At 43.3% G+C, this 24,150-nt stretch overlaps 1 protein-coding gene across 4 annotated transcripts in view; it reads left to right on the forward strand.

Annotated features, from left to right (window-relative positions):
* Positions 1-24,150, forward strand: part of FGGY (FGGY carbohydrate kinase domain containing) — a 282,932-nt gene that overhangs the window by 74,071 nt on the left and 184,711 nt on the right. For 2 of the 4 annotated variants that reach the window (XM_042030819.1, XM_042030825.1), the window contains exon 4: positions 3,077-3,141. The exons of the other annotated variants lie outside the window; for them this stretch is intronic. The gene's annotated coding sequence lies outside the window, so the exon portion shown is untranslated. The remainder of the gene's footprint in view (positions 1-3,076; positions 3,142-24,150) is intronic. 4 annotated transcript variants of the gene reach the window in all.

Here is a 24,150-nt window from a genome sequence, read left to right on the forward strand (position 1 = left end):
TTACAATGGGAGGGAGATCAAGTGAAGGATTTGTCGGAGGGGCAGTGCCAGGAAACGGCTGAGACATCACATGACAGAGGATGTGCCCTCTGCAGCTCAGGGACTATTTACTTACAGGCGAGACTTCACCAGACTCCACCAAGGGCAGTTCTGGCGAGTTATTTGAATTACCTGACCCACTTGCAGTAGGAAGTCATTATAGAGATAGTAAATACCTACCCCACCCTTGGTAGGCAGACAGACTCTTTGCCAGAATGGTCTAGCTCAGCTTCTCAGAATATAAAATATTGTACCTTTCTAGTTGAAACTGGCATTGCAAAGACATCAGAAACTGCTGCTGTTCCAGTAAACTGCTCCATTTCTTGGCATTCGACCATTGTGGAGAGAACTTCCAGGATTTATGTCTTACCACCACCTGGAGCACAAATAATACGTGAAGAGTATGTTGGAAATTTTTGTTAAGGTGCAAATCTCTTGCTTCTCACATTGATGGGAAAAGCTCCCAGGCCTTCTGGCAGTCAGGGAAGTTGCCTGTGATGGAGGAATCCGAGAGGAGCTTTACACAAGCATTCATTTGAAGTGTTAAATAGACTCCAACACAGTTTTTCCTACACTTTTTTGTTTTACTTCCTTGTAGTGAAAGCTGCAACTAACTTCACACACATAACACAGAATCATGGAGTTGTTAAGGTTGGAAAAGACCTCTGAGATCATCAAATCCAACTGTCAACCCAGCACCACCACCCCGTTCACCACTAAACCATGTCCTCAAGTGCCATATCCACACTTTTTTTGAATACTTAACATGTTTGGTGATTAATTATTGTTACTTGATGGATGGATTTTAAGATTTCAAGGAGAAGCTTGAAACATTATCTACAAGTTATCATTTTAAAAAAAAAATCATGTTACTATTATAGTAAATTGTAACTGTAAATTCTCTCCCCCTGGAATAGATGAGATTTCACCAAGATCTGTGGCCTGCACGATGCTGACCTTTAGCATAACCCTACAAATTATCACCAAAATAAGATTCTAATCTTGCTTAGACCAGAATATAGTTGGAGAAAGTCCATGAAAAGACAAAAGATTTATACTAATGCAGCAAAGAGCAGGTCTGGGCCAAAATAGATATTAATGTAAGAGGACTTGCTTCAAATTAGAATGATGATGGCCTTTGCTTGGACTGTAGGAATAGGTGGTGACAGGAAAGGAAGAAGAAAAGAACTGAAAAAAAAAAAAAGTGAAAATTTTAATTCCTTCAAAGGTCTCTGGTCAGAATTTAGGGGGTAATTCTCCATTTGAGAAACCCAGGAGATGAACTTTCACATCCTCTGCAAAGCTGGTGAAGTCTGCTGGTGAAGTTGATTTGATCTACCTGTACCCACTGGGCTCAGGTTGTGCTGTGACTTCTCAGAACACCATGTGCTCATGGGCTGGCTTGGGCTGGCTTAGGAGAGGTCACAGCCAAGTTAAAAGGGATTTATTCTCCTGTTCTCCAGGGGGATTTGTCATCTTTGTACAGTGTTAAGGACAATGCGTCATACTGGGCTCACCAGGGGGGTTAATGCACTAAGGCAAACATCTGTAAGGGACACAGGCACCCAGCTCTGAGGCTGGGATTCAGAAGCCTTAATTAGGGGTCTCCTGCACAGTGATTTGGGAAAATTCGGTGCTTACTAATAGGATTCACATGTACCTGGGCTCTGAGTGCAGGGATTGAGGTAGCAAGGTGGAAAAGTACTGAAGAAGAGGATGTGTGTCTGTGCTTTGGTTGGTACCTCAGGTCCTTTCTGGGATCTGACACTGAATGCTGAAGTTTTATGTGTTTACAGTTGCACTGAGTTTCCTTAGGGAAATAAATCAAACCAAATTTTTTTCTGTTTGACACTGCTATTAAAGTAGAAAGCTGAACACAAAACTGCTGGGGAGGCCCAGAGCTAAACTGGAGCCACACTTCCCTTGTTTCTATTCTAGTTTTGAACACCCTTCATCAACTAATCACTGCCTGGCACAGTATTAAATTTAATCACTGAACTCCAAAACATTGTAATGTGTCTACCTACTCCATGGTTCCATTTGGATGGAAATTTTCTATCTCGTTTAAAGACTATTAAAGCCCTGCCTTTCTTGCTCAGAACAAAAGGCAATTGTTGGATTTGTTTTTTGTTATGTTCGTATTCAACAAAAGATGATTATTCTGTCTGCTCAGTGCTGAGATCCCTGTGAACATGTAGACCTCCTCTCTACTTGCTTTTCTTTCTCCTGGCTGACTACAAAATAGAACCATTTCCTTCTCACAGAAGTGTACGGTTGAAATGCACAAAAGCAGATGTCATTTATCAAAACTTTCAAGGTTTTCCTAGCATAGGTATTAATTAAAAAGTTGATGCGAGGCATAATTGAGAAAAGAAGCAGCGTTGCAAGGCACAGCAGGAGCAGCAATGAGATTAATACACATTTATGATTAAGAATTCATCTTTCATGAAACAAAAACTGTTGTTTCAGTCAAAACCTTTTGACCTTTTAAGAGCGATGTGGCAAACTCACAACATGGAGTTGTTTGTTTGGTCCCTGTTATTGCCATCACACTGTAACCTAGGGAGAAGAGCTGTTTTGATCCTCCTGTGGGCAGGAGAGCAGGATTCTTGCTTTTGGAGAGCTCACAGCCCATTCACAGTGGGTTGACTTTTAAAAGATCCATTTTTTGTATGACGCAAGGTGCAAATTATGACTCACTCTGCATAGGTTAAGTTTGTGAAAAATCAACCTATATTCATCTCCTGAGCACCTACACAGCTGCTTAATCCATTTATTATCTCTGGGGTCCCATTAACCCTTTGAAAGGAGAAAAAATTATCTGCAACACAGCCCAGCCAAACTGATGTTCTTATCTAGGGAACTGAAGTTTTTCTCTTATCAGATGTAGTGAGGGGCAGATTTTCTTTTCCCTGGCCAGGATTAGATCACAGAGTGGCCCAGCAGTGTGAGTTTGAGCGTTTCCTCCTGTTCCAACAGCCCTCACAAAAAATCCATCGATTGCTGGTGTTTGCTGATACGTGACACTGTTTTCCAGGCCTCACCCAGATGAACCAGATGCTCTTCAGTGTCTGAGTCCTCTAACGATCTCACAGTGATACTGTAAGTAACTGTTGTTTATGATAAACAGCTTTTTAAGCAGAAGTGTGGTGCTAGTCCAGCATGTTTTATTAGCTAAAACTTCTTGTATTTCCCACTTGTATCGCAACCTTTTTTCCTCATAGATTTGAGGGTTTGGGAGCAGTTTTGCCGTGTTTGCAGGGCCTTTCAAAGAAGAGAACCACCTCTTCACCCTCTCCACCCATCTCCTCCCCCGTCTTCCCTCCTTTCAAAGGGAGAACACCAGGAAGTTTGGAGATTCAGATGTGGTTCCTAAACCACTGTCAGTGAGGAAGGTCTCCTGTGCTGCTGGAAATGGTGTGCAGCCACTGGTTCCTGTATTTCAACTCTCCTTCCTCTCAGGAAACCCGGAGTCCAAGGGAAGGAAAACCCCCAATGACCCTTGTACAGGTCATTGCAGAAAGTGGTGGTTGCTTAAAAAGGGTGTTACCTTGTGTGCGTTGGCTTCATTCCTCCACCTATCCCTCTTCTGCACGTTTTACAAATAGTGGCAGCTGTTACAGGACTGGCATTATGGGATGGACACTGAGAAATGAAGTGTCTCTTTCTTTGACCCCTTGTTTTTAGTCCTAACTCAGCACAATTTTCCTTTCCTGGTAATAGGTCCAGGCTAGAGGAGGGACTGTACCTCCTCTTGTTACTGTGGGTGATTAAATACTGCAAAAAGCTTTTCTCCAATGTTGAATCAAATGCTGGAATTAATTTACTTCCTCTCTGTTCATAAATACTCTGTGTCAGCCTTCTTCAAGCCACAGTTTGCTAACCTACTCCCAGAGATTCCTGCAGAGAGGAAGTGGCAAAATTGCATGTAAGATTATTTACAGAAAACTAATGTGAAAAATGAACATTGGCCAGATACCTGTCTGTGTCTTTACTCAGGGAACACGTATTACCCTCTGACTTTCATGGTCAATCACAACTAAACATAAAATGTGAGTTTCACAGCCCATGTAGGAGATTGGAATTGAATATAAAGATATATATGCTGTTGTTTTTAAGCCCATAATAAAACTTACTGAATACTCATGAATAATAGATGCATTTAAAGGAAATTACAATCCGCTCCTGTTTAATCCTTGAAAGAAAAAAACCCAACAAATTAGCTTATAAATTCTCTAATGGTTTATTCTTTAGGGCAGAACAATGGAGGCTTGGTACGAAACTCACTGGAATCAATAAAAAGACCCTCATTTTATGCCCCAAATTTGTAACCTACACAGAAGTCTGTTATGGCAGCTGCCACCTTTACTAACACACCAGGGTTCAGCCCAGGTTCCTCCAGGGCTACGGCGGTAATGGCTCTAAAGTCTGGCTGAAACAGCCTGATATTCCCTGTGGATCAGGCACAGAGCTGGACCTGTAACGTGCACTCACCTGTGCCTTACGTCAGTAAGTCTGCTATGTGCTGTTCCACTTGTGGCTCTTGTAAATTAAACTGAGAAAGAAGCGGCTTTTTCGGCCCGTGCCGCTGCCGAAACGCGATCCAAGGCTCAGGTAGGTTCCAGCTGTGATCTCGCTCCTTGCTTATGAACATACATTTATGTTCTCAGGACGTTAGAGCTCCTTCTACATGAGCAAAAATTGTAAAAACAAAATGAACAACGTTCTCTGTGTACAGTGGAGTTATTTAAAGAGCCTGAGGGTTTGAACATAAGCAGACACTGTGTTCACATACAATACAAGCAGGACTTCTGGGTTTTGGCATTTAAAATGACAATTAAAAATACAGCAGGCATGTTTCAGCAACTTTATGGGTTGCCATAAACATCCAGAAAAGGATTCCAACAAAAGTAAAGATTCACTGTAAGGATTGTTTTCTTTTTTTGTGTTCTGCCTCAGTTTTCAGTGTGATGTGTTGTAACACACCACTAAACTAAAGGGCAGAAGGTGTCTCCTGCATTGGAAGCTGTTGTACATCAAAAAATGCTTCTTTGGGAGAGTCAAAGCTTACAGACTGTTTGGCTCTGTTCAGGTAATTGTTTTAGCTTCCTGCTCAGGAGTTTTCTAAAAAACCTTGAAGAGAAAAAGCCCCAGAGAAGTCTGGGAGGTGAAAAACACTTTTCTTCCTCAGCAAGGAAACAAACACAATAGACTCAAAATCTCTCCCTGGCACAATTCTGGGTACCACACCACTACCTGAATTTTCTTAGAAATATTTACCACAGGAATGACACCTCTGCACAGTCAGGCAGCTCTTCCCACTGTAGGCTCCTGACAGCTTGCTGAGGACTGGGAGCTGTACTCTGTATCCTGTCCCTTTTAGGAACACAGTGTTTACAAGTATGGAAGGCACCTCTTGTTGTGTTTTAGGCATTAAGGTGAGAAGAAGAACCTGAATCTCAAGTTAAGCATTTAATCACAAGGCCTTTCTTCCTCAGTAATTTTTTGCCTGCCATTTGTAAACCTTTGGCAAAAAGAATTCCCCGGCTTCTTTGGCTTGTGAACCTGAATGTCTCATTAATCAACACCTAAATCTCCAAAATGCTTTGAGATGTTGTTGTGACACTGAGTGGCATTTCCCCTAGGATGGTCATCTCTTTCCAAGCCTTAAAATGGGAGATAAAGTGCAGTTTGTTTTTAATAGTTCTGAAATCCACCTTTTCTCTTTAGGACACTTTAGCAATGGGTTTCATTCTGTGCATGTATTGAAACCTCACAACCATCCCCTGACCACCTAAAGATGTTCTCCCAAAATAAATCCCCTGCAGCTTCCCTGGGTTTCTCTCAGTCCCCTCCTCACCATGGGAGTTGTGTAGCTCCTCTTTACTGAACTCCAGCACTGAGATTGTTTTCCAGAAGTCAGGGCTAAGCGAGAAGTAGGTTCCTGCCCTGAGTTAAGCAACACTCCATGTTAGTGATCCAGTGTCTCAATCAAGGCAGGAAGAAGTAAGGAAACTGCTTTATCCTCCTGAGTGCACAAACCAATCCCCGGGGACTGGGAATGGGACATCTGTCAGAAAAGAAGAGATAGAGGGTATCTTAGGGCTGCATTTGTTTCCTGTGGCTGTGCCTTTGGTTTGTTTTATCTCTTTCCTCTCCCCATTACCACAATTCAAGACTGTGTATGAGCTCTTTTCTCCCCTTTACCTTTAATTTATTTCCTTTAATGAGGCAATAATTTTGCAGTCTGAGGGATTCAGAGCCAATCCCATTCTCTGTTTCTACCTTGCTGTCTCTTTTCCTGACCCTGCCACAGCTGCAATGCCACACTGTGAACAAAAAACTCCAAGGTCCTTTTTGTTTGTTCGAGTTTTGCTTTGCATTCCTTCCCTTTCCCTTGTATTGCTGCTCAGTGTAGCCCTAGCAGCTCTTTTTCCTCATGTGGAGCATCAGGCACATCCCCCAGGCCTCCTTGGAAATCTTTCCCTCCCTGGGACATGACCTTGGGCTGGATCTCACCCCTCATGCAGGTGCTCATCACAGAACAAACTTCACTTCTAGTTAAGAGCTATTTCAGGGGCTGAAGCGGGCATGAGATCAGGTGCAATTTTAACACTCAGCCTTTATCCAGGGCAAATTGGATGTTAATTGTAGTGACACTGCTGTGGTGGGTAGTCTTTCTAGCTCTGAGTGATGTTGTGCAATAGCAGCTGTGTGACTTCTTCATCTGTACAATCAACCTGAAACTGTCTCGATTAAATCACAGTTGTAATTGCTGCTACCACAAAAATCCCAAGGGGAAAAGCGGCTGCAGGAGGGCTCCAAAGTCCTGTCTCCAACTCCTGTACCTTGCTGAACACTGCCAGTAGCTTCTCTGGTGATAGAGACCTGGAGCTTACCTGGGACAGAGTTGAATAATCCCTTTCACGTGTTGAACAGCACAGGTTTGTTCCTTGCCTTTCCCTTTGCTCATCCTTTGCTCAAGCCAGTCATGACCAAAACTTTAGCTGTTTGGGCAAGTGTGTTACAAGCCACTGCATCTTAGTCTTGGGAAGTTTATCTTGCTGTTCCAAAAATTCCTCACACTCCTTGACATTTACTTCTGTGGGTATTTGTAGATTGTTATGTCTGCCCTTACTTGTTGTTTAACCATTTAGCTCTGTCCTCATAAATCATTCCCCCCTCAGCTCTTTAGCTGGGCTCCCTGCCTGTGCTCCTAAGTGTGAAAACTCCAGGCTGAGTCCACCCTTTCCATGTCTACTCCCCACAGGATTGTATTGATGGCACAAAGTCGTTGCTCAAGCCATGATTTCATTCCTGGTTTATTGCATGATCCCATGCTGACCAAAGGATCTCTGGTTCACTGCAGCAATTCTCTGGTTTTATTTCCCAGGTCCTCCCACATACTCGTAAGAGTTGTTCCACCTCTTCCCCTGACCTAAACCCATCAATTCAGGCTCCTTGCCCCTTCTCCCCAAGACCACAACTTCTGGGAATAGCAGAGGCAGGGAGTATCCCTGCAGCTGTTCTGTTTCCACTTTCTTCATCCCTTAGTCTTTCCTGAAGGACTTCCTAGCAGCCAGAATCCTGTTCCAGGGGCAGCTGGAAGATGGGCATCCACAGCACACCTCCCAGGTGGGTGTCTGGTGGTGCAGCTCCCTGGAGCAGGATAAGGAAGAATAACTGGCTGGATTCAAACCTCCTCTTCCCAAATGTGTGGCAGGAGCTGCTGGGCAGGGAACTCGGCCCCATGTTTACCATAGCTTGGGAAATTCTGGCATTTTTGCCCCCTCCTGTGGGCACCTGTCTGCATTCTTGGAGTCTGGCCTCAACACATACAAATTTCAGGAGCTTCGTGGTGAGGACAGGATGTGCTGTTGATTAAGGCATCTTGGAAGCTATCTGGATCTTAAAATAAATTAATTGCCACAAAATCTCCAGGAAGAAGTGAACCCTCCAAAAGGTGCATTTATCCAGTTTATGAAGACACTTACAGTGACTACAGCAAGGATTGGAAATAATTAAGGGTTGTGTAAGGCAGAGGAATTACTTCAGAGTGCAAATGAGGCTTTGACTTTTAGGGAGAAGAAAGGAACTTCTTGTGGGCAGATTTGCTCAGAGCTGCCTCTTGCAAACTTCCTTTTACTTTTTTGTTACATTTGTGTGCGTGGTTGCAACCATAGATACAAGAAGGACCAGAGAGATCCCTAATCTGGCACAGGGTATCATCCAATCAGTTTAGCATGTTCTACCATCACGTGCAAAGTACAGTGTTGTTCTCTTTTTGGCTGATAAAAATTTGGAAGTTGCAAAATGATCACTAAAGCAAGAGACAGGACGTGATGGAAGACATTTATTTTCCTAAAAGCTCAAAAAATCTAGACAAGCTCCCAGTCTGTGCTGTGTCTCCTTCCTACTTGCACATTCATTTTATCTCCTCCACTCTCATCTCACTTGTTCCTGTGTTAGCTGGGGCTGATCCCTGCAGTTCATTCTCTTTCAGGGCTCTTCCTTCTCCAGGTTGGAAGAATCATCCATTTGCCTTGTGGCAGCAGAATTCAGTTCTGAATTTGGGATGATGTGTTGAAAAGCTACTTTTGCTTCACCTTTGAGCTCCAGAACCACCCTTTAAAACTCTGAACATGAGCAAGAGGGTCCAATATGACCATAAATTAAGTTGAATTGTACCTGGGAAGTTTAGTCTTGATTAATGGCTTTGTTCAGTTATTCTACTTGTTCATTTATCTTTACATAAACATAAAAATCATGCAATCATCACATTTTCTCCCCTAAAATAAAGGAGATTTTTTATAAAAAAACTTAACTTTCTGCGTGTTTTTTTTGCTTCTGTGAGTGTACACATGCACTTTTTTATTTTGTTGAATAACTCCCTTGAATAACTCCCTCCACATTTTCCCCCTCTGTTTAAATCTCTTCAGACATAAGGCAAGTACAGAGGAATAACTCCCAAGTGTAAAAAAGAAAAATCTTGTTCCTCCCTCAGATCTCCATAATCATGGCTAAGTGTTGCACGTTTATTTGAACTGTTGTAGAAAAAGCCACTGGTGTTCAGTAAATTATATTAGATTTTCAAAAGCATGGCAGTGGATTTTGAAATTTGATTTTCTGGGTCCCGGATGAGAAAGAAGAACTGCAATAATCCACTTGGAAGTGAGGGTCTTTCAGTTCTTCCTTGTTAGTAGTTTAGTAAAAGTTTAAATATTTATTCACTGGGAAAGGTTAGTCCCTGCCATGCCATCTCATGCCCTGCTACAGGGTTTTGTGCTCTTTTTTCTGGGCCTTTCTCACCAGGTCCATGAAGTCTGACCTCTCTTATTGGCTTCTCATTCCTCCACTCTGTATTGATCATGCTGGAATTATGACCTCTACAGAAAGAAATCTGTGCTTCAAATATTCAGTCTGCCCTGGCATGGGCTACACACTCATCAGACTAAGCCAGAAACAAAGCTGGAATCCCTTCTGAAGGTGAGGTTGAATATTTAAAATGAACCAGAGGAGATCTCTGCATTGGAAATGCCCACATCATCACTGTCCTCTTCTTCAAAAAGCATGAAGATTGAATCAGGTTGTCTGATAGAAACAGGTTCTGCACTGGTATTGCACAAACAAATGTGGGAACACTGCAGTTTCAGAATCGATTGGGATCTGCAAAAATGGGCTGTAATCCCTGTGACCTCCTCATGAGCTGTGAGGGCCTTATAGGAAGAAATGTGGGACCAAGCTAAGAACCTTTGTGCTGGCTGTGGGGAACAGTTCCATCTTTCTCTGCTGGGGAAACATGGAATCCTTGGCTTAGGGTTGATCCCATGAAATGGCCTCACGCCCACTGACTCAGGGCACTGTGTATAAATTGGGTAAGCAGAAGCTAATTGCCTCCTGTAAAGCATCTCTCCTCTTGAATCCTATGGGCCATTTTATCCCATGACTAATTGCATGTCTTCTCATTTGCATTTGATCCAGCCTCCACAGAAGGTAGTAGGAGTTAATTTTCTGGGAAAGGAGTTGAACTCTGTCCTCAGCGAGTGAGTTTCTCTGAGCAGATGGATGTTGCTGAACAGTGCAGTCAGAGCAGGAGCTCTGCAAGAGCCATGGGCTGATGGCAATTCTCTTGGTGCTGCTCAGGAGAAGGCCCTTGGCAGACCCATCCTCTCTAAGAAGCAGAAGCACACATTTCTGTGGCTTGCTCTGCAAGCACCTTCCCCTGAGAGATGGTGCATTTAGAGCACCAAGAGTGGAGGGAAGTGTAAGAGGGTTTCTCTCTACTTTCCAGGCCATTTCTAAGCAATTAGAAAAGAGTAATTAAGAATTCAGCTGACTTGACCATTAAATAGAATAGATTTTAAAAGCCATGACTTTTTTTTTTGAGCAAAGATGCACTTAGAAAACCTCCTTTGTTTTCAAAACACAAGCTTACACTGTGAGTTGCGGACACGAAATTGTTACTACTTCATATCTGCAGCTGAAAAAGGAACCATGTACCTCTGGATGTCAAATGTGGCTTTAATCTGCTTCACAGCTTGTTTTGTTTTGTTTTTCTCTGTTTCATTTCCCTTTGCGGTGTTAAACTCTGACCCTGAAAGGTGAGGAAGTGGAGGAAATGGAAGAGTGAAATTTGGGGAGTCTGAGGCAAAAAAGCCAAGGGAACCACGGGGCAGCCTGTCTGTCTGGGAGATTGAAATGTAAGTGGACTCCTCAAATTAATTACTTTGGAACCCACTCACTTATGGATGTGGACTCCCTTAAGCATAAGTCCTACATTATGTCACCGAGATGGCATTTGGGGCTGATTTATGTTGGCACAGGAGTGGCCATAAAGTGCATATGTGTGCCCAGAGTAGCCCCTTTTCAAACAGAGCATGTTTATAGAAACAGGAAACGTGGCTGGAGCAGGAGCACCCCGAGCCGCTGCTGTGTCAACAGCACCACAAATACAGGTATCCAGGATCTGCACCCTGCCTGCATTTTCCATGGATTTCCACTCTAGTCTGTAACCTGGAACATACTTACCAGAGATTAGTGGTTGGTGGATGGAGGAAAAATGACTTATTAGGTGAAATTTGCTCCACTAAAGATGCATATCTGACCAAGAGCCACAATCCAGATTTTAATCCTTTTCTTTCTTACTCTGTCTAATCCACAGCTGATATTTCACAGTGATAGTCACTCTCTTTTTTCCCTTCCTGGAGAATGAGGACACATTATATTAATTATATCTGATTCTGTAGTGCCATAATTTATCTTTAATAAAGTATGTGATTTCTGTCTGAATACATCTGAAGCCTTCAGGTCATGTTCAGGGAAGTGTAAACTCTTCACAGTTCTTTATAGTCCATTAGAAGCAGTTAAATATATACAAGCACTTTTAGGAGACAGAAAAGCAGATGTAAATGGAGATGAAAAATTGCAGAGCAGTTTTGGTGACTGAGAAAACTGTACTCTCTGATTCCTCAGATGCATTTATTTGGATGTTCAGTCTTCAACCTGAGTTGTGAGGTGCTATAAATACACACAAAAAGCCATCTCCATGATCCATTTGGATCTGCTGTGCCTGTAGTGAACTGAGAGGGCTTTCATGCTCCCAGAGTGCCAAGTTCTGTACACGAAGCAGCCTCCTCTAAGTTTCTAAGGAGAACCAGTGATGCAGGAGCAGTCCTTTTTCTCATGTGGTATACAGCCCTCTCTTTCTCTTCCTCAGTCTGAAGAATCCTTGTGTTGGTATTGAAACAATTCAGGAGATTTTTTTAGGGCACATCTGATAGTGGGAGCTGGAAGAAAGAAGATCTTCCTGTTGTCTCAGAGAGGGAATGCATGTGAGTCCTAAAGCCCAAAATGCTGTTTGTCAATGAAGATTAAATTGAAATAGGAATCTGTAATGAGTCTTTCCCATGGATATACTCTACTCTTACACCTTTAGAGCTGACAGGAGGTGTAAGCATTGCTCACAGGAGCACATCTGTAGCACAGTGACTGACAGCATTAACCAGGTAACTCAGAGAGTCTGGTTTGTGCCCAGATTTTACTGAAAAGCAGCAGTAACTGTGTTGCAGTTCTTGCTCAGGGGATGTAGGTAATCTGGGTCTAACTGAGTAGGCTATGGGAGTAGGACTGGTGTATTACTCACTGAAGACTTACATTTCCTTTGGGGATGATATGGGAAAGTATTTCTATCAGGGAAATACAGTTCCTTCATCAAGTATCTTAGGCCTTGTTTATTTACTGATTGCAAGTCAGATAAATTTGTCAAAACATTTGTAACCTGCAGAATGAAAAGCAGAACCAAACAACCTGCCCTTGGTGTTTTACTGCATGAAATATTTCGTGTCTGATTGCTGAGTGTAGTACTCAATGAATATCCTGACATGGTCCCTGCTGTTGAGGAGCACAGACAGGAGATGTGATGCTGTGTTGGGTTTGGACTGGGACATATTTTTCTGCTTTTTATTGGAAAATTGCTTGCAGGTAAATGCTTAGTTTGAGTTCTCCTTTGCTGTTTCATTTCAGGGCATGCTGGTGTGTTTGGGAGAAGATTAGAACAGAATAACAGGCACACTTATCAGAAGGATTGGGAAACAGATACTGGAGTGCTGAGTGGGTGTCATGGGGGAGGGTTTTTAACTTCCCTGGATTAGTGCCCAGCACAGGGGTAGATGTAGGAAAAATCATGTCGGCAGAGAATCGCGTGTTCAGTCTCTGTGGGTGTGAGCTGAGGACGCCCCACAGCAGCCTGGAATTCCATCTCTGCTGTCTGGAATTGCAGGAATAGGCAGCACAGGAGCTCTCTGATGGCAAAAAGGGCCGTGTTCCCCATCAGAGCAGTGTCCATGCAGGCCTCAGATGCAAAAAGATCTGTTTGTTAGAAATCAAAATATTTCTTTCCCAAAGGAAAAGTGAAAACTACAAGATTTTCAAAGTTCTGCAACACACTTCAACTGTTTGAGAGAAATGTTTCTCTTCAAATTCGTTGGAGCCAACACTTGTGTCTGTTGTTGCTCTGTTCCCATCTCACAGAGATCACTGCCTCTGAAGGACTTATGGCAATGCACTTTACTGGGATGGGGAAGAGCTGCTGGCTCCAGCAGCCAGTTTGTCACATTGGTAACAATTCTGAAAATTAGGAATTCTCTGAAGGTGCACATTAGAAGGTTTCTGGGAACCAAATTTCTTATTTTTGTGCTTTAGCTTTCCTCTCAAATACAAGCTGTGGTGCAGAGTGTCCATGTGCATTTGTGAACTGGGAGTGTGGTTTTAACACCAAGCTGGCCCCTAACAAATTCTCAGACTTTGTAATCCTTCTACAATTGTTTGTGCCCCCTGTGTGTACTTGAAATGAATGTACATGATACACACAGAGCCATCAGAGCCGGATATGAAACAGGAACCTCTGGAGTGAGCGTGAGTCGGACGCAGATGTAAAAGCCTTCAGGAGCACACGCTGCTTGCTGATGTTCGTCACAAAGGGGATGGCCCGGAATCCCAGCCCAAGCAGATGTGTTGCAATAGGCACAGGAAGAGATCAGTCTTAGTGTCCCCTGATGGCTTCTCCTGGAGGTTTGAGGTTATGCCAGCTTTTGTCTGTGATCCAGCCTGGATCTGGAATGAAGCTTTTCTTCCCAGACGTGATGTGTTCATGTTTTGGTATCTGTGAAGCAAAGACTTGATGTGAACCTGGACAGTGGAGCAGCAACTTCTTAAAACTTGTAACTTCCCTCTATTTGCATAAGAATTAGCCAGAGGAAGAAAAATATTTATGCTCTTTTTGTATGCGAAGTGTAGAAACTGAAGGGATTCACACTGAGATTTCCCAGCTGTGCTGTCACAGAGGTTTGCAGCCACACTGCAAATTCACCCCAGAGCATCTTCCACAGTGATCAGCTCCAGCCTCTGGTCCTGCATAACCTCTTCCCTTTCCCCCTGCCCTCCCCCAGATCCTGGCATCTTCCTTATCTCTAATACCCCTCATCTGACCCCTCCATTCCTGGTCTCACAGTGTCTCCTCCAGAAGCTGGACAAATTGACAGGTCTGTCAGGAGATGCACGAAGGGAACCCGGGGTTATCTCAGTGTGCAGCTTATCAAAGGGTTGCTCTCAAGAAACGTATCTGGGAGCAGCACGAGTCATCCCAAGCTGGAGACAAGTGGGGGCTGGGCCAGTGAGTTCCTCGGGACCAGCTGTCTGTGGATATGGGGGAAAGAGGAGGACTCTGAAAATAGTGGTGGAGGCACCCTGAAGGCAGAAGGAGGTGCCTGAGATTGAGAAATGTGGAAGGAAAGTTATTTTTTTGGTATGCATTTGGGGACTTTGAATTAGCTTCCTCTGTAAGGAAGGGCTTCCTGGAATTCTTTGACCAGTTTTATACCCAGAAGGGAATTCTTTGGCACGGGATTCAATGCACACATGGGATTTCACTTTGCAGTGAGGCCGTCCTGTGACAAACCACCTCCAAAATGTAATCAGCAAAGTTTTCCTCAGATGTAAACTCTGTGACTGCTTCCACATTGGACTCCTGCTTGCTCATTCCTCGGCTGGTTTGTCAAAACTTCACAACATTTAGGCTGCTTTTCCTTGCAGTGCTGAGTCATTCTCTGAATGGAGTAAGAATTAAAGGGTTGGTTACTGTAAATTTTGCTAGCCTCTGTCTGAAATCCAAGTGAGAAAAACTGCAATGTCAGTTTGCTCCAAACTGAGCTTTTAAAAGAACCTTTGTCCTCAATACTTTTATATGTAACACTTGCACATATTTTGTTTTCTCTGTCACTTGTGGTCTCTTTAATTACACCACGGGAATCTGAACTGTGGCAGGATCAGACACAAAAAAGCATGACCAAAGGAAAACAAAAGTTTTATTGGTTTTAAGTAGATTTTTCAATCTAAGAGGTGACTCTCCTGAAAAAGCAATATGACATCTGTTTGCAAAGGTTCTTTTGGAGCCCAGAGAAGCTGTGGCTGCCCTGTCCCCTGGAAATGTCAATGGCCAGGTTGGACAGGGCTTGGAGCAACCTGGGATAGTGGAAGGTGTTCCTGCCCATGGCAGGGGCTGGAACAAGATGAACTTTAAGTTCCCTTCCAACCAAAACCTTTCTGGCATTCTGTGATTCATGTCCAGGATGCACCAGTGCATACAGGCACTGATGGGGCACGTATGTGCTGCAGCCTCTTTGCTGGGTACAACCAAAGCCATAATTTTAAGGATTATCCTCGTGCACACAGAGGAAAATTCAGTTTTCAAAATTCTTTATTGGTGATGAAACATTAGCCAGAACACTGTTGGGTTTTCTGATGTCAGTGTGAGCTGATGGAGTTGGCAGTAAGAAAAATTATCCTTCAACTATAGGCTAAGCATGTTTAAAAGAAGTCACTGAGACATAGATGGTATAGAGCCCCATATTACTATTATTATACTCAGTAAAAAAAGAGTCCATAGCTGTTCTCTCTCCTCCCTCCTCTGTTAAAAAATTAGTCTCTTTGTCACATGTAAGAGCTGTACAAGTAACAGGAACAAAACATGTAGGTGTTCTGAACAGAGTCATTAAACAACATTTGTTAAGCACACCAAGTTCTAGACTAATTCATTCTGTAGCTTTTCTGTTCCATGTGCTCAGGTGATAAAGAATTATGCAGAACTTCCACCAGTGGCAATTTTATTTCTTGTCTTGAATCAAATGGTGACTCAGAATGAAAATGTCACTGAGACATGTGCTGTGGTGAGACTCTGTGGTTGCTGGTTCCAATCACCCTGTAACTAGAAGGGGCTCTGTTGGTGATGCAGGAACCAAGACCACCTCTGCAGGGATAAGGCAAGAATTAAACTCCACTTTCAGCAGAAAAGACAGTAGTTGGTTGATAAGCCACAAGCTTAAAAATGTTGCATTCAGTGGTTCTTCAGGGAAAGGACACTATTGATGAAATAGAAGCATTGAATGGTAAGAAGTCTGTCCTCCCAGATGTTAAAATGGAATGGAAACCTCTTCCCCATTTTTTTTACAGTCTTTTCTTCTAGATAATATTTCTAACTTCTTTCTGAATCTTCTGTGATTGATGATAATGGCATCATGTAATGATATGGTATAATAATGATACACAGTACAAAGATTACAGATTAAAGGTTACATATTTATATATATATATATAGCATGGCACTGGTTTTGGCTGTGGTAGTTGCCATCAGTGCAAATGTCCAGGAGGAAGCATCCAGCCCTTAGGCACTGTTTAAACACCAGGAAAGTTTGGGAACTGCTGGTCTTGGGGTTGGGTGCACCCACTACCACTGTACTTGATACTCACTCCCACTTGGGATTGAGACTACCTACCTTCTCTGCAGACTTTGAAATGCCATTGCTCTGAATGATTCTTCGCCCACAGAAGGAGGGAGGAATTCAAATCAGCTGGGAAGCAAAGCACTCTCTGCTGGGAATAGGAGGAAAGAGGGCTTCTGGTGGTGGGAGAAGTGGGGGAGGAAACAAAACCACTTTTGGGGAGAAGTGGGCTCTGCAGCATGGGGGGATATGGATGAAGTGGGACAGGATGTAAGAGCACCAGACATTGGCAGTGGGGAAAGGAAAATGGATGTTCATCAAACCCTAGCCATGGGAAGAAAATGAAAGATAATACAGTGATGGAAAAGAACCTAAAACTTGTTTTTTTGCCATGAGGATACCCAGCCTGATGATTTGAGGTGACCCTTGTCTTTCCAAAACTATTCTCCCCCGCTGGAAGAGATGCTGCACTTCTGGCTGAATCCCTGCAGGCCCCAGCAGTGGTCTTAGCAGTGCCATCACCTCCAGGAGTTGCTGGACACCCTTTCAGTTCCCCGCAGGAAGCAGGAGCCAGTTCTGGTGCCTGGCACACGTCACCCCTCTGTGTGCTCTGTGATTGCTCTGACTGTAAAGCTGAGAAGCCCAAGCAGGAGGTGGGAGAGATCTACAAAAGGAAAGGAAGGATCAGGGAAGAGTGGCTCTGCTTGCGTAGTTGGGTGAGGGTGTTTTTGTTGCAGAGGTCCCTATTTTTAGGTTTTATACTTTGCCATTGTCTCCTTTGCCGTGAGCTGAGCTGCTGCCTCCTATTGCTTCCCTTCACAACAATGTGATCGTAAAAGATGCAATTTTGACGTCATCATGTTTTGGATTTGCTCCTGGCCTGCTTATCATGCTAAGTGAGGGTTACTAGGGAAGGAGCATCAATCCTGACAGGATCCAAGGCTCCAGGGATAAAATGACCTAACTTCTATCTTAGGATGTCAGCACTACCACACTTGTCTGTGTCAGATATCCGCAAACCTTAGACAGGCTTTCACAAGGTGCTCCTCAGATGCTTTTTTACAAATTCATTTGGAGATCTCCCCATTTCCCTTCCTGTTTTTAAGTCTTGAGAATGCAGATGGGTCGGTCGCACTTTAAGGCTTCTTCATGCAATCAAGTTGGAGAAAAAATTTTTAGACATAATTATATACCCTCAGGAACTGGATCTTGTCCAACTTTCAGAATAAATCACAACAGTTAGTAGGACTGTACTGGATTGAAAAGTCCAGAGAAGAAATATCACACACAAAACGCCTCACTTGCACTAGTTTGTATTTATTTTTATATTTACAGGTTCATTTACTCACAGGTAGTGCAGAAATATGACCTGTTTTGTTTCGATAAAATCAAAACATGTTCATTCTTAAAAGTGAAAGAGTGAAATCAGATGGATTGTCATGGCTAATTTAGGCAGATTCACCATCTTTTGAATGCTGCTGGTTTAGGAAGGACAAGGTTAAAGTGGAAAATACCTGCTCTTCATTATGCAGTGCAACTGGAAGGCAGCCAAAGTGTTGGACAATCTAGTCCAGCACTGATTGCTGGACAATCTAATCCAATCTAGTCTGGTCTGAAGGGTGTCTCATCTGTCCCTGGAGCAGAGGGAGCACTGCCTGAGCTGTCCACACTGTTTGGATACCGAGGAACTTTCCATATCTGCCCCTCTCTTGATTTCCCTCCTTTCTGAGAAAGTTCTGAATGCTTCTTGAGTACATTCTCTGTGTTTTGAGATAACACGTGAAAAGGAAACTTCTTGATAATTATTTTTTCTGTTAGCTGCTGGGGAAGTCTTTTCTTTTTTCCCTTCCCAGATTCACATGACTCTCAGGAGTCGAGGAGCAGATAGGTAAGCACTAAAAACAAACGCAGAACCATCTGGTGTGTGGAGGAGGGACGACTCCCACACTGATCTCAGCACTAACGCGCGGCATCTGCGCGGGGCTGGGGTGGCAGGGACAGGGATGTGCAGCACAATCAGCCACAGGGAGATCTGGCAGCTAAACACCTTGGGGGATGAATGATGGTGCCCAGGCCCCTTTCCACAGCAGCCTAGGGGGCAGGAACAGCCCCAGTGCAGAGGGAAGGGGTCAGGGGACACACATGGGCAAGCGGGGCTTTGCACTCTCACTGTGTTTTAAGTGCTGTTGTGTTTGTTCCCTGTAAAAAAAGGGCAACAAAAAACCAGGAGTGGTTGTTCTGCCCAGGAGAGTTTCAGCTTCTTCCCTCAACTTACAGGATGGGCACAGCATTCCCTAAGGGGCTGAGGGGAGGACAGAAATTCCTCATGGCTGCTGTCACAGAAGCTTCTTCAGGCTGTGTTGACACCAGGAAAAATGGATTCCCAGTATTAGTTTTTTTGCAAGCTGCAAGTCTTGTAGACAAACCAGCCCCAGACCAGGGCTGTTCCGAGCAGCCACACTGCCAAACCTGAGATGAACTTGCTAACTCCTCACACATCCATTGGCTAAAACTGACTGAGCTTCCAAAAAATCCTGCTGCCTGTTTTGGGGTCATGTTCAGCCCTCAATCCAGAGCTGCTGCTGAGAGAGACCTGATCTTGCTGGCAGTGAAACTGATCGTTTCTGAGGCTGGGATAAGGTGAACTGTCACAGAGCCAGCAGTAAAAGTGTGATGCACATGAAGCTGCTGAGCAGTGCCACCCTACTCTGTGTAAAGTCTTTTACCAGCTCTTTTTACCTCCCTTTCTTAGTGAGGCTAATGATACCTAAGGATACTCCCAAAGGCATAAGTGGTTCATATTTACAGCAAGCTTCAAAGACATAAGTGGCTACAGAGTGGTAAAGTATCATTATCTGCCACTTTGGAGAGATGCTCCAGATTTGTAGAAAATTGGGCTGTTTATTCTACAATTCAGTGGAAAAATAAGTCTCTATAGAAACTACCACTTCAGAGGTATTTACATTTCTCTACTATGAAGCATCTTGAGGAAGAGCATTCCCATAAATAGCAAACTGAAGTTGTTACATTTAGTATAATAAGGTAATATTTACAAAAGACAGTGTATGTTCTAAGTCTTATTATGGGGTTGCTGTGGATCCATGGAATATATTGTTAGGAGACTCAAATTTCCCAACAGGAAAAAGAGTGACACGTAAAAGTAATGCATAAAAATTCCTTCGTGCCCTCCCTGGTGAGGAAGCTGCAGTGAAACTGAAGATTGAAGCTAATATCTCTGGCAAGGCTGATTCTTTAAAAGTTCATTTCTGAGTAAGATTGCAAGAAAAACACCCACATTTGTAGCTGTAGATGCCCTTATATGCATGTGCTTGCAGTTAGAATTTGGGTATTTGTTACTGGTACTGAGCTGGGCAGTTTCCTCCAGCTCTGCAGTTGTAAAGCACCACATGAGTGTGCTGGTCTGTAGTTATCTAATAGTGAAAATGATACGAAGAGAATAAAGAAAATAGAAATAGCATTTTTTTTGTGTTTGCAGTGGTGGTAAAAGAAGTAGATTTGGAAAGGTTGGTGAGCAGTGGATAGTGAACTGTATCCCTACTTCCATCCTGTGTCCATCTTTTTCAAGGAATAGATCAAGCATTGCAAGAACATTCCTTGAAAACACATCTGAGAGATTCAAGTGCCTGAACATCGCTGATGTCTTCTTTGGTGGTTGAATGCTCTGAAAAATGTCAGCCAACACCTTTAATCAGGCCAGTAGCAGTGGAAGTTTATGCTCTAGATGTCAATTAATCACTCCAGTGATAAATAATGGCTGAAGTGGTTCTTGGTACCAAAACATCTCACGGTGGCTGTTACAGGTGCAGAAGCAAGAAGCACGTAGGAACCAGTATTGTCTTTTCAAGGTAGTAGTTTAAGTCAATTAACTAACAAATGCAACCCCCAAACAGCAGCCAATAAAAAAGGAGGGGCCCAGCTGCTGCTTCCTAAATCGGATTTGTTCTCTGACAGATGACTGAATAACAGGTTTTAATAGCAACAAATTGTATCGGTGCTGTCTTGACCCATTTACTCCATCCTGGTGTCTCTCCCATGCCTTTGTTTTGTTGTTTTTCTTGCCCAAGATTCCCAGAAGCCTTGAATGCAAGACATAATGACACAGCTCCTGCCCTGGTAGCACATTGTGCAGTCTTTTGTTTCAAGCACACAGCATGCACCCAGACTTGCTCATAAAATATCCATAGCAAAATCATGTGATGCCTGTCTCTCTTATACATTTTTAAGAGCTGTGCCCTAAATCCATTAAAAGACTGTGAGGCATGAATAGAAGAATAATCCTTCGTATCATGTGGGTGAGAAAGGAGTTGGGATCAAGTAACTGGACATATAAAATGAACCATATGAATTTGCTGACTACCAGACTTCTGCTATGGGAACACAGGATCTCTTGAAGTCCAGCTCTTTTGTCTAAATGGATGAAAAGTGTTTTGCATAATAGAACAGAGGAACTTTGCACAATAGAAATGGAGCTGGTGTAAAGAGAGGCTAGAGAAACAACAGCTCAAGAGTCAGAAGATGGTGAGGACCATGTGTATTGATAAAAGGTACCTTCTGATTTCAGGACTACTAAGTTGAGGGAATTGTGTCTTTACAATAAAGTACTTTTGGAATGTGAAGTGGTTGCTCTTACTCCAGAAGTGAACCTTGGAAATTCAATTCTATATGTTGGAAAAAAAAGGCCTTCATGGTTTTATCCTTAGGAGAGAAGCAGGGAACCTAACACCAGCCCACATGGATGTTCAAAGGAGAAGGGAATCAGCCACTAGGAATGAAAGAGTATTGGGTATCTACATCCCTAAGGCTCTTTATAAAATGATGTTCCACACCTCTTGTCAGGCATCCTCTCATCTGATCTCTTCTGTAGAACTGTTGTGTCTTTAATTTGGAAAATTTACACTCCACCTAAGTCTTGGTGCCATACTTCCTTTTCCTATTCAGTGTCTTGCATTTTGGAATCATTTACAGATGCCCTTAGAGGTACATTCCACTTTTTAGCCCTGTCCATAGGATTTCACATGTATAGATGGGGCTCAGAAGCAGCTGGTTTTCCTTCCATAGAAGGTGGGAGGGGACGAGGAGGGAACAGAGATATTGCCCTTACCAGAAGCAGGGTGTTGTGTTCCTGCTCCTGTGTCACTGCCCAGCGATGCAGAGCCCCTTGCACTTCCCAGGGCCTGTCCTCCTTAGGGAATGAGAACCTCTGTCCTGAGGCAAGGTATGGAAATAAATGGCATTGGAATTTACTGGCAAAGTTTACAGTTCTAGGGTTAAATGCAGATTTCCATAACCCAGTGGGGGTGTGCTGACTGAATACAGCCCCACACAGCCACCTCCATGGGTGGATTCCTTGGTGGGTCAGAAACGCCCAAGAAAGCAGCACAGTGTTATCTGGGAAAAAGTTAGAGAGAAAAAGTAGCTTCAGCATTCTAATTTCTTTAGGATCTACTCCCAAGTGCTTGGGCCTCTTGAGTATGAGGTGATGCACAAGTCTTCTGGTGCTTTTGCACACTTGAACCCCAAAGCCATGGGCTCTGGCTTCATAATGCATTCTTGAGAGCCTTGACTGTATGAACCGTGGGACTACACAGGTTTCTGTTATTAATTCACCTGAGTTCAGAAACAGATCATGTATTGTCCTCACTTGCTGCTGGTGTCCCTCCTCTGAGCTTGGTGGAATTCCTTGAGTGAGCACAATCAGTGTTTGCTGGTTAGAAACGGGCCAGAGGACAAACCAGCCTCCATATACTCTCAGACTTCATTCTGAAGAAAATCCCTTTGACAGAATCTTCAGTAACTAACTTATCACACAACTTTAAAAGCACAGTTTACTGTAACTATTAATTTGGGATTTTTCTATTTTGGTCATCTGCTTTTTAAAATGACTTGTTACTAGAACTGCCTTTGCAACTTGTTACTCTCTTTTCTACTTTCAGTTTTCTTCTGTACTGCCTTGGTTGTAAGTAGGCTGTGGTTTTCTGAAAATGGAACTGTGATGTTTGCTGTGTTTTCTTATACAAGACCTGTGTTAAAAAAAAAAAAAAAACACAACAAAACAAACCCAAACAAAAAACCCAACAAGAAACCAAACCCAAAAACCCCAAAAACCAAATGACCACCATAAAACCCAACCTAGCCAAAATCTTAGTTCTTTCCCCCAAGTATTTAAGTTACTACTATTAAAACAAGTTTAACATAGCCACTATGATTGCTTCCCCAAGATACTGTATTCACATCTAAGTTGAGATTTTTAATACTACTTTCATTGGGTCCCATTGTGTGCGGGGAGCGTGTGCACAGATCAGCTTGAACACGTGAAATGTGGATACTTGATCAAACCTGCAGGGGATGAAGTTTTCACAATTGTTGTTTGTCACCTTTCTTTGTTTGTTTTACAAATAGCAACCTCAATTTTGCATTTCTGTCGCTGGATCCCAAATAATATCAGGAGGCTTCTCTCTTGGATGGGAGCCCACCCTCCTGGTTTGAGAGTGAGGAATTAAAATTACCAAAATACTCTGATTTTCAGCACTCTTCTTGGGAAAAAAGATGTTATTATTAGTATATCCTCTGTATTTCTATGTTGACTTCCTCTCTCATTTTGATTTAATTTTCATATGGTAACTTTGATTCTTTTCTCTTTCCATTTTAAAATACCTCAAGTTACTTCAGGCACAGATTTTTTGGTCAGTAGGTGACCTCAGCTGTTGCTCTCTTCAGCTTGTACTAAAATCAGCAATACCTTCTTGTCTCACATTTCATCTGGGCTCTTGAATGTAGTTAGAGAAGTTGGGTTCCCAAATCAAGAGCATGGGATACTCTCCCTGCCTCTCTATTCTGTGGGAAGTTCTATCCTGGTGGGTTCCTGTTTTGGGTGAATAAGTGGGGCCTGAGCAGACACAAGCCATTCCCCTTGCTGCACATTCTGCTCTGGCACTTGGCTGCCAACACTCCTTCCACCACTTTCCTGCAGAGCTGTGCTTGCCATGTCAGGCCTGGCAGGGCCTGGAATGAGCCATTTCCTTCACATCTCCTTTGCCTGTAACAATCTTGAACTTGTTGACCCATGTGCCTATTAATTATTGATATAATGATGCATTATTTAGGCTTGTTTCAGCAGACGGATACATTATTACTAGGCAGACATTTGCCAGACAGGCTGATAGATAGCATCCTAAAAAAAGTCTCCAGTTGCCTTTGTACAATAAAGGCCTGTAATTTCATTACTTGCCTCCCAACCCCCCCCTCTTGGTACCATGAAACCTTAATAGGAATCTAAGTGTAATAATGATCTCTTTAGACAATGGGCTTAATCTTGACTGTGCTGGAGTTGTGGTCCTGATGTTGGTCAGGCCTCAAAAATACAGAGGAAGTGGTCTTCACCAATCTGCTAAAGCTGGTTTTCCTAAGATAAAATGAAATTATTTTGTTCTTCAACCCCTTGCCGTAGAAAGGAGAACTGATTTCTCCCTGGTTGCTACAAGCTGTGTTGCAACACTCCAGAGCTGCAGGCAGAGCTTGATGTGCATCTCCCAGGGAAACCTGCCTTTGATTTCGTCTACGGATCCAAGAAAAAGGCGTATCAAAATGAATTATCTGTAATTTAAAGCATGCGTGCGGAGCGTTTTGGAGCCTTTGGAAGTGCAGCGTCGCCCCAGCTGAAGGAAGAAGGAGGGAGCCCAGTCCTTGGTGGGAGCTGTGACGGGATGAGGAGCGCAGTGCGCAGCCCCAGCTGACAGCGGGGCCGGGGACGTGACAGCTGCTCACGTCTGCTGCTGCCCTCCTTCCTCCTCTGCTTCCCTCCTTCCTCCTCCTCTGC

This window comes from Corvus kubaryi, unplaced genomic scaffold (genome assembly GCF_017639235.1).
Source record: "Corvus kubaryi isolate FWS band 111438036 unplaced genomic scaffold, C.kubaryi_AGA036_p1.0 37334, whole genome shotgun sequence".
In the NCBI taxonomy this organism is placed as follows: Eukaryota; Metazoa; Chordata; class Aves; order Passeriformes; family Corvidae; genus Corvus; species Corvus kubaryi.